At 35.7% G+C, this 10,138-nt stretch overlaps 1 protein-coding gene across 4 annotated transcripts in view; it reads right to left on the reverse strand.

The window, feature by feature from the left end:
- The window catches only part of LOC121314711 (cAMP-regulated phosphoprotein 21-like), a 69,391-nt gene extending 59,542 nt beyond the window's left edge, over nt 1–9,849 (reverse strand). For 2 of the 4 annotated variants that reach the window (XM_041248273.1, XM_041248272.1), the window contains exon 1: nt 9,623–9,847. The gene's annotated coding sequence lies outside the window, so the exon portion shown is untranslated. Of the gene's footprint in view, nt 1–9,622 lie in introns of all 4 variants that reach the window. The other 2 variants (XM_041248274.1, XM_041248275.1) reach the window with 2 other exon arrangements.
- Nucleotides 9,850–10,138: the final 289 nt, after the last annotated feature.

A 10,138-nucleotide genomic window follows, 5' to 3' on the forward strand; every position in this document is an offset into this window, starting at 1 on the left:
TGAAATGGCATTATGCTGGCAATGGGAGTATGTGGTGCTCCAGATGAGCTGCGTACTGGGTGTTTTACGCACTGAAAAAATGTGAACTATGCTTGATATTTATATTTACGAAAGGGCACTAAATGTAGCTGTAACATGCACATTAAGTAGTGAGCCTAACGTGCACCATAAATCCAAATTCACTGTCCCATTTACTAACAAAAAAGGCATTAATTTACATGCACACTATTTGGCTAATTTACATACCATAGCGTGCAAACTACATATATTGTGAGCGATAAATTAATGTGCAAGATAATGTCCAAGACTGTGACCTCCGCAATATAGAAAGCCCCAGCAGTCCAGGCGTACCTTTTGGTCAGTGGCTTACATTGACCGAAAATGAGCGATCCACAGACGCAATCCTCCACTGCAGACAGGCAGAGGTAACGCAAACTAAAACTACATGCAGAGGAGTTAGAAATTCTAGTTGAAGAGGATATTTTAAATTATAATACCTTGTTTGGTCCAGTGTTATATTTAACAACCCTATTATTTGTACCAATGTAATGAACTATAAAATCAAACGTAAAAAAATTATAACATTCATTCACGTTTATTCACACTTAATATAACCTGTTATTTACAAGCCATTTTCACTGATCTATATAAAAACTTGAATGCAATGCCTCCACAATGCCAGATAGATTTCAGCCCAGAAAGACAAATACTTAAAACTACATCATTTACAAGCCAAAATATTAATGCATTATTTGATAAAAGTTTTTAGCGATGAACTTCCAAAAAATGTAATGTTCACACTGTCCCTAATTTTAACATAATAGGACACAATTGTCTATGATAGGGGATAGTGGCTATGGCCTGCGACCCTGGGTGATGACACTATTGAGCAATGCATAAACCGAAGCTCAAGTTTGCTACAACCATGCCCACGTAGCAACACAACATGTTAGAGAGAAATTTTGGCAACATGACGTGTCGGTTTCGCTGCCTGGACCATAGTGGGGGTGCCTTCATGTATGCACCCAAAAAGGTCTGTAATAGCTCATACAGAGCCTTCTGCTCTGTATACTCCTAACTCACCTCACCTCACCTCTGGGCTGTAAGTGCGGCCGCACTATGGCTACCCCCATGATCATGATTGCGGCTCCTTATTTGTGCATGTTAAGTAATTTGCATTGCTCTTAAGCATCATAGGACAGGGGAAAATAATTGCCTGGCCGCTAGGCAATTTCAATTTTGCAGGAACAGTTGTTTGCACTGCAACTATCCTTGCACCAGCCCCATAGTGTCTAAATTGGAGAGTAAATTACTCAGTGACCCAAAACCTTATCTGGAGCACTTGGGGTATTACAGGGTGTGGCCACTTTGAGGCTCAAATGTAAACTCAAACACAAAATCCAAACCTGCACTAAACTGTAAGGTTACCCTTGGGATAGTTTTAGAATACCAAGCAGCACAGGTTTCCTTTTTATTTTCACCGCAATAACTGCACAGAGAATTAGCCATTTGCTCATTCCAGCTGTTTTTAGTATTCAGCCATATAAACCCTAAAGAATTAAAATGGTGCAAGTGTAAAATATCCTATTAAATTTTGCAACATTGCACAAATCAATGATGCCACACTGTACACTTCATGATAAACTGAATGACTTGTCACTGCTGGTTTTTAGCGATAGACTTGTAATGTGTCCAATTAGCTACTTGGCATCTTTGGACAGAGCACTGAATGCAAGTACATTACTGTGACACCTGACTCAAGGTGCCTCGTTTATATTCAATTACTGGCCGGTAAGATAAGGGGACTGTAAAAAGCAATTTTACTGTAGTGTGCTGTATTTCAAAAAGTGTCAATGGGAAGAAAAAATGGCAGGGTAAAATATAGTTTAGAACCTTTGCAAGGCGTTAATGCTCTACTTGGGGAGGATAGCACTTGTGCTAAGCAACCTATAAAACGAAATGCTGAAGAATGATTTCTAGTGAAACTGTTTATTACATCGTTTTATGTTTCCTTAAGTATTACTACATATTCTGCTATTGAGTGTGTTATAGTATATAGTTCTTTTTTTTTGAGAAATTCCTAGCTCAATATTATACAACAGAAAGTAATGGTTGTAAAGTTGACCTGTGTCAATAATGGAGAAAAATGTACATATACAAACTGGGTAATAAGTATCCAGATTAGAAAATAAAATATCTTATATTAGTTTGAAAACACTAAACAGGAGCACCACATTTACTGTAAACAAAAGCAATTACAATTTAACAACTGGAAATATTAACATTGTGTCATTCACTTACAACAAATGTTAATCAGTTAGTCAAAAATGATCATGTTCTTTGTGCTGGTAAATTCATTCTGACATTAAAATGTTTGAGTACAGTTCCAGTGAAATGGAGACACTTTTAATGACTGGGAACATGGCCACTTAAATATACCAATCTTTAAAAGCAAAATGATTAATAAATCAAATTGGTGTCATTAATGCTGATTAAGAAAAATGTAAGGGAGGAAATCAATGCATAAAATGCCTAATTATGAAGAATTCGAAGTAATATCAACTTGATGGTTTTGCAGTGATGCTACTTTGTCTATTCTAATATTCTGGTAACCAGACAGTTTGAAAGTAAATTCTTTGGGGTACATCCTTTCATTTACTGTAAATTTTTAACTGGATATGTGTGAGGAGGGTGTGTGAGGTTAAGCACTTTGAGAGAAACACCATTTTTATAGCTGCTATTTGAAATAGAAGCTGCTTGTACAAATAAAAATAAGAAGGTATATGGTAATGCTAATCAGAGGAGGTCATTTTAAAAATGTTGTCTGCAAAACCACTGGTATCATACCCCATATGGTGTTTATTAATCTTGACAAGTTCAATTTGAGAAGCACCGTGAGAGGCTTGTTAGCTCCTTTTTTCTTGTTTAAAAAAATTTTGTGATTTGTGAGTTGAATGGCAGCACTGGATACAGCCAGGCATGAGGCGGTGCGTGCTTTGTTAACAAACCTGAATATTAAAGTGAAGAAGCTAGTATACATTGAAACAATAATTTCATTATCCTCTTTACATATATATATGATCATAACACTTATATTCTATATGTATATATATATATATATATATATATATATATATATATATATATATATATATATATATATAGCCGAATATATATCTATAGTTATCATATATATATATATATATAATAATTATTATATATTACTAATATTTTATTATTAGATAATATATAAAACGTTAATGGCATTGGAAAGGTGATGAAAAGCAATGACTGAAACGTGTTTCACATTCTTCTTCCTTAACCCATCCTGCAGATGGTGTTCATTAGTAAAATGTTAATTTTGAACACTCTCATAACATTATCTGCTCTGTGTTAATATTTATGGCATTGCCATCATTTATACTGGCATGCTGACAGCTCTCCAATAAGGAACACAACTGTCTTTCTTAAGTAGTGTAAGGGGTTATGTATGTGTTCTGCATTCGCATTTAAAAGAAATACTAGATAGGCTGCTACTGGCAGTAGTATGTAGTGAACGTAAAGATAGATTTCTCACATCTCATTTATTCTTTCTAAATCACGTTGTATGTTTGTTTTTTAGCTGTCATCTGGAATTGATAAAATTGTGTTTTTTTTTTTTTTTTTTTAAACTGCTTGTATGCTTTGCTTTTCCGTTTTTAAATAAATTTACATTAATTAATTAATTTGCAGGTTCGTTAGGTCTAGCTACCAGACTACATCAAACATCACACCAAGGCTGCTGTTTTCTCGTCTTTTTTGTTATACAAAATACCTTAATTACTGTATGCTCCCTTCTGCTAGGGTGTAGCTCATTAAACTGCCATGGAACTGTATGGCTAGTGAGGCATACAACAATAGAAAAGCAAAGGGTAAAGCTACTCTCCAAATCTGCCTATGCTGCCAAAGTCTCCTTTGAAGTGATCAGTTAAAGGCTACCACTTTAATACAGCACAATACAGTGTCCGACCCCTGTGTCTTACTGTGGTTTCCTACAAGCGGCTTTAAGTAGAAACATTAGCTGTGACCAAAACGTTATCTCCATCTTATACCACTGTTAGAAATACTGCAGGTGCATTTTACTTAACCCCTGGTTGTAAAGACAGAAATAATCTGTATTTTTATGTAACTTTTTATGATAACAAAGCTTATTTGCTCTCGTCTATGTCTTTTTGATTGATCTGGTCTAACAGCCGGATCTATATAGATAAAAAAAAAAAAGAATGAAGCTTATGAAAATTAAACCTATAACATGTGTGTCTCTGTAGTGCATTTCTGCCTGTAAAAATGTTTAGAACGTCATGGGAGCTCTGAATCATCCCTTGAAAAGAGAGCTGTTGCAGATGCATTATCAATTAAATTACGGATATGGCACTTCCTCTGGGGGCAGCTTATGTTGCTGTATTCAGTAAGGAATGACAAATACAGGTTTTCGGAAACATCCAGTTTAAGAAAAGGGTCCTTTCAATGCTTAGAGTATGCATTGCAATGCAACTGGCAATGCACATTTATACAGTTATAAACTGTACCTCGAACAGTGAGCTGCCAACCTACCAGTCCAAAACCAACTGCTATAGATTTTAATATACTTACTGGCAGTATTAACGATCATCAATATGCTGCAGTAGGTGCTGGCACCAGTAGCCTAACCAAAGCTGGTTTATTATATCCCATTACCCGAATACCCTTGTTCTAAGTCCAAATGACCTTATATTATAAGAATGTTTTCTGTGAGTACTCTTTGTAGGCAAGAGGGCAGTGAATGAAAACTGAGCAGTTCTGTCACCCAACCTGCGAAACTTATGGTATAAAAGACAGCCAGCTGTCCATATCAACTTATTATAAATAATTTTGAATTAAAGGAAATGAACAAAATACAGAGTTAATGGCATTATCCATGTCGGTTGGTAGTCTACTGTGCACAGACTACAGAAAGTGAGGAAGTGAGGTTCAATTACCCAGCAAAATCATTATTTCAAACCTAAAGGCTGCTTCTTTAGTTTAGCTACAAATGTTCACAGTTTTACAGACTTTGAGAAAGTAACTGTCATTGGTCATATTAGCTCCACCTGTTAAAATTGGGATTAGTGCATTAGGGAGAATTCTTCCCAATTTCTGTACAACAGCTTGGGGTACTAGGATATCTATTTAGTTTACCAGTTACAATAATTACTTGTGTTAATGGGCTTTGTGCCCAGCCAATTAATTGTATTACTACTGCTGTCCAATGAGGTGAGACGAAAAAGCTATCTAATACAATACATACATAACGTTTATCATTTAATTTGTGCTTCTTTAAGTATTCCCTACATTGCTTCCAACAAGAAATAACTTGAAAATGAATTGCACCTATATTACAAACACTGTACTGTTGGGATGTGGTTACACATCTGCCTCTGAGGACAGACAGCCTCTTTACAAGGCTCATTTTAACAATATAGAATGCGTTGATCGTATAAATTCAAATATGTCATGCAGACTGTTTTTTTTTTTCCTCTAAATGAAATCAATATGTGAAAACAAAACGAGTGCTCACTGTATTAGATGCTTTAATATCCATGTCTTTGGTCCACAGATACATGGATTTGCATCGGGAAATTCACAGTAATAAACAAGTTACAAATTAGTCAGAAACTCAATAAAGCTTACAGCATGAACTCAATTAAAATGGTATATACTGTAGCATAACTGTTATATTTTCAAAACTACAAAGTAAACCATATGCAAAGTAACTGAAATTACTCTGATAGCAGTCCTAAGCTGTGTTTTTATTTCTTTAAGAATTGTAACTGGTGTTTTTTTTTTTTTTTTTTTTCTTTCCCTTGATATAGTCAGCACTTGGATACACGTCAGTCGCGTTTTACCGTCCTTAAGAAAAAAAAAAAAAACAATCCCCATTATTTATTTGTAACAAATCAATGCACTTACCCGTCACACGCGATTTCCGACGCTGTCACCGTTTTTCTGATGCAAGGCCTATCTCTTCAGTGTTACAATTAACTTGTTTAAGCGTCACAGCCCGCATTTTCTTTTTCTTTCTGTCATGGCTAATCAGTCTGTCTTTATTGTGCACTGGTGTTACACAGCGCTTCCTCTAAAAACAAAGCGAACGAGACATGGCACGGTAATGTGGAAGTTAATCATTAAACAGTTTTAGATGCTGTGATGGATTTTTTCTTTTAAATCTGTGATCTTTAGTTGCTTTTGTGCAATTTCATTTGCCAGTAAACTGTGACATCAGGGCCTTATCGAGCAGTGTATTCTACAACTTTGATGACTGACTTTGGATACCGTTTTAATTCTGGAAACTCGTGCGCTAACAAATTTCAATGAAAGAATCAACATCTCCCTGTAGAGTTCATCAAACGCAAGTCATATTTTTTACCTTTAGGTACGAAGTGTGTGTGCGCGCGGCAAGGTGTTGGGGTGGTAGGGGGCAGGTTACAACGTGTTCACCTACATACACAGAAATAATCAGATATGCGTCATATGCGTTTAACCGTCACTGAAGTCAAAGTTTTATTGGGTAAGATCTGTGAGCGCTGACTGTAATGATAATTTTAAGTAAACAGCTTTGAGGATCAAGACCTATGTGCACTGCAATGTCGCACACATTTATTTATGTCAGAAAAGGCAATTTCATTTGCAAGTAAAAAACGAACACAAATTTTGTAACAAAAAAATGATAGAACATTTTGTAAGTCAACTATAAATAAAGGTGAGACAATAAAGTTAAAGCAAATTACAGCTGTGTATTGAATGTATTGAATTTACAGAATCTATTATATCTAACAAATTATCAAACACAGAACAGTGGGTTGTACACTAAGTGATATGCACCACTGTACAACATAAAAGACTTACGTTTGATAGAATTGGATTGCTAGCAATCCTGGAGCACTGATCAAGTAAACATGTCAGCTCTGCTCTTTGGAGGGCAATTATCACATGCCTCAGCAGTTTCAGCCCAAAGTTTGTTGCATAGAATATATACATATTTATAAATGGATATATATTCATCATTATTCTCCTTGTCCATTACTTATTGTTGTTTGCTTCACACGCTAACTCCATTATGTTAAAAAAAAAAAAAAAAAAAGTCACCAGGCTACTGCAGTGAGGCACACCCTAACAATGCAAATGGAACAGTTGTCAGGGTAATAAAACACAGTTGATATTTCAGAGCTGAAAGGAATCTAATAGTTCCAGTACAACTGTATTTTTTCCACAACCACAGCAGTAGATTACTCAAAAAAACTAACGGGAAATAAAACAAACAAACAAAAAAAAAAAAAAAAAAAAAACCCCAGTGATCAGTTCATTTTTGTGATTGACAAATACTGAGCTAATTTAAAGCAGCATCTGTTCTGGACTCTGTTGTGCCCTACCTGTCTTATTGATGCAGCACATTTAGAGCAGAGGGGGGAGAAAAAGTAGCATTAGTAATTCAAGCAGCATATGGTTGCCTTCTTTTAGCAGAAATGTGCAAAATCAGTTGTATTCATGTCAACAGACTGTCAAATGTCGTCAGCCATACTTAGTATTAAAAAAAATGTTCATGCATTTTAAAATGCTGTCTTATTCGCTCACTATTTGACAAGTTTATGCAAATAACCTTTTTTTAAAACAAAGATATAAAGAGTGGTGGCAGTGAAATGCTGCTGCACACGACACTTTCCTGTAGGACGCCAAGGGACTAAATTGAGTTTTAATGATCTAATTCTGATTCTAAATTGACAGTAACAATCTGTCCTGTACTCTGCTGTGCAGCCAAACTTTCCTCTATGAAGACCATTACAGATTTACTGTACATGCACCACGTACAGTAAATCACATATGTCAGAAAGTTTTGTCTGGCAGTGAAATATCTGTGTACCACATCATAGTCCTACGACTAAATAAACTATTCCCTCCTCTCAACTTTAGTTCTTGCAGGTAGCAATTGTAGTTTTCTAAAACCCTTTAACAAAGCTATACATCTAAAAGCCTGATGCTTTTGCCAATAACTTACCATTTTTTTGCCTACATTTTTATATTGGAAATGTCCTTTTTAACATTGTATTACTAATTTCAAACCAACTGCTGTCTGTGCCAGCCTTACAGTCTGTACTATAGCCATAGCTTACTGAGTGGTGGTGCATTTCTTCCAACATATTCTTCTCCCCCACCACTCCTACCTCACTGCCATTTGTCTTGCAATCCACATTTCCCCCTGGAATTTGAAACAGTGCAGTGCATGTTCCATATTTGGAACCATTTTGGAACCTCCTGCATTTGGGTTTCAGAATGTTGACAAGCATACAAAGCAGACTGCAAAGACGTTTTTCTGGCTGCAGCTGTTGTTTCTAAAAGGGAAGCCACATTTTAGCTCTATTTTTTTCACCCTATATGATGTACGGTCGGAAACCAAAACAGAAACAGATGGTTGACAATGTTTCAAAGCTAATCTATATCACAAAAAATGAAGGTTTATTAATCTCTTTCTGATGTCCAGTAAACTGGATGAAACCATGACTCATGTATGTAAAGATAGATATGTAATATGATAATAAAAATGAAAATCTGTTTTTATAAACAATTGAGTAATAAGCTTGTAAATCCCAGAGAACTGTGCCACACAAAACAAACAAATATAAAAACATTAAAAGTCATACAAAACCAACTTTGTATACTATAATGTACACACATTGATGTTTCTATTTCTTACAATTTGTGCCACTGAATTTGTTAACAAAGGTTTCAATTCCAAACCCACCCACCTCTTTTATTCTTTTTTATAACACTTGGTTTTAAAAGCTCAGTATCCCAGCTAAATTAATTTGATTTCCCATTCTGGGAAAATGGCCAAATTTAAATCTTAGGAAGCTGGCATGACATTTTTAACAAAAATATAATGCTTATCAATAATTTAATTCCCTGCACAAGCAAACTGAACCTAAGTAAAATATATTTAACCCCATGAATACAGAACTGCATGCATTTGTTTAGCAGTAACTAGGAAATTCAAACAGTTATTCTAGTTTTCTAGTAAAAAAAACTGCAGGCAGACTACTTAGGACAATAGTTTGACTCACATCGTCCAAAAATCTCTCTTTCTGCGTAGATATCTTGATCAAATCAATATGCATTTATTTAGGCTACTGCATGGCACGACTGATGCTTTTTAAAGCATAGCCCTTTAAAAACAAGAAATACTGCAAAAGCCCATTTAAAATTCATAGCCTAGTTCTTGTTCTAGGACAGTTTTTGTAACTGTTGTGTGAGTAGTATCACCATGACACTTACCGTATATGCTTCCTTGCACTATCAAAAGACATACAGGTAGATTCAGTCTGTTATTTGAAAAATATACTGTAAAGTGCCCTGAACTGAACTAAAAATATAACTAAAAAAGGCATCCATCATTTACATTTACCCTGAAGAATATGACTTAACAAGTTAATTTCTTTCAATTGGCTCAGCTGCTCATGTGGATAAAAAATAAATAGTGTAGATACAGTAGAGTGAAAACTAAAAACAATAATATTCTGTACCTTACTATACAATAAAATAGTACTCAGTGATACCAACTCGGGTTCTTTACCTTGATGAAGAGTAGCCTTGTCCAAGATCGTTGGCCCGGAGTCACAGCTGAGAGGTTCTGCTATGTGCCTGTCTTGTTGAACAACATGATTTCTCCCTTCTCTCCCCTACTGCTGTCATCGAACAGTGCAAGCTCACTCCCCCCCACGCACACACACCACACGCACACACACAGAGACACACACGCACACACACACAGATCTGCTTAGCCCAGCGACAGAGAGAAGGAGAGAGAGAGGAGTAGGTGCTACCCTGCCTCTTGCTGCCAGAATGCTTGTGGTCATGATGACACGACAGCATTGGAGCAAGTTATCTGGAGCCCATTGGCTGGGGCAACATTTAAATACCAGAATGTTTCTAAAATGACTGGGAGGGTGAGTTCTAGCTATCCATTCACAAACCTTCTACGGCAAAATGGTAAAAACAAAATAATAATAATTACAAATGAGCCCATATAAAAAGAGCTTTGAAAAGAAAAACTGATTAAAAAGCAATTCATGACTTATAGCACTTTGCA

The sequence above is a fragment of the Polyodon spathula genome, chromosome 4 (assembly GCF_017654505.1).
Source record: "Polyodon spathula isolate WHYD16114869_AA chromosome 4, ASM1765450v1, whole genome shotgun sequence".
In the NCBI taxonomy this organism is placed as follows: domain Eukaryota; kingdom Metazoa; phylum Chordata; class Actinopteri; order Acipenseriformes; family Polyodontidae; genus Polyodon; species Polyodon spathula.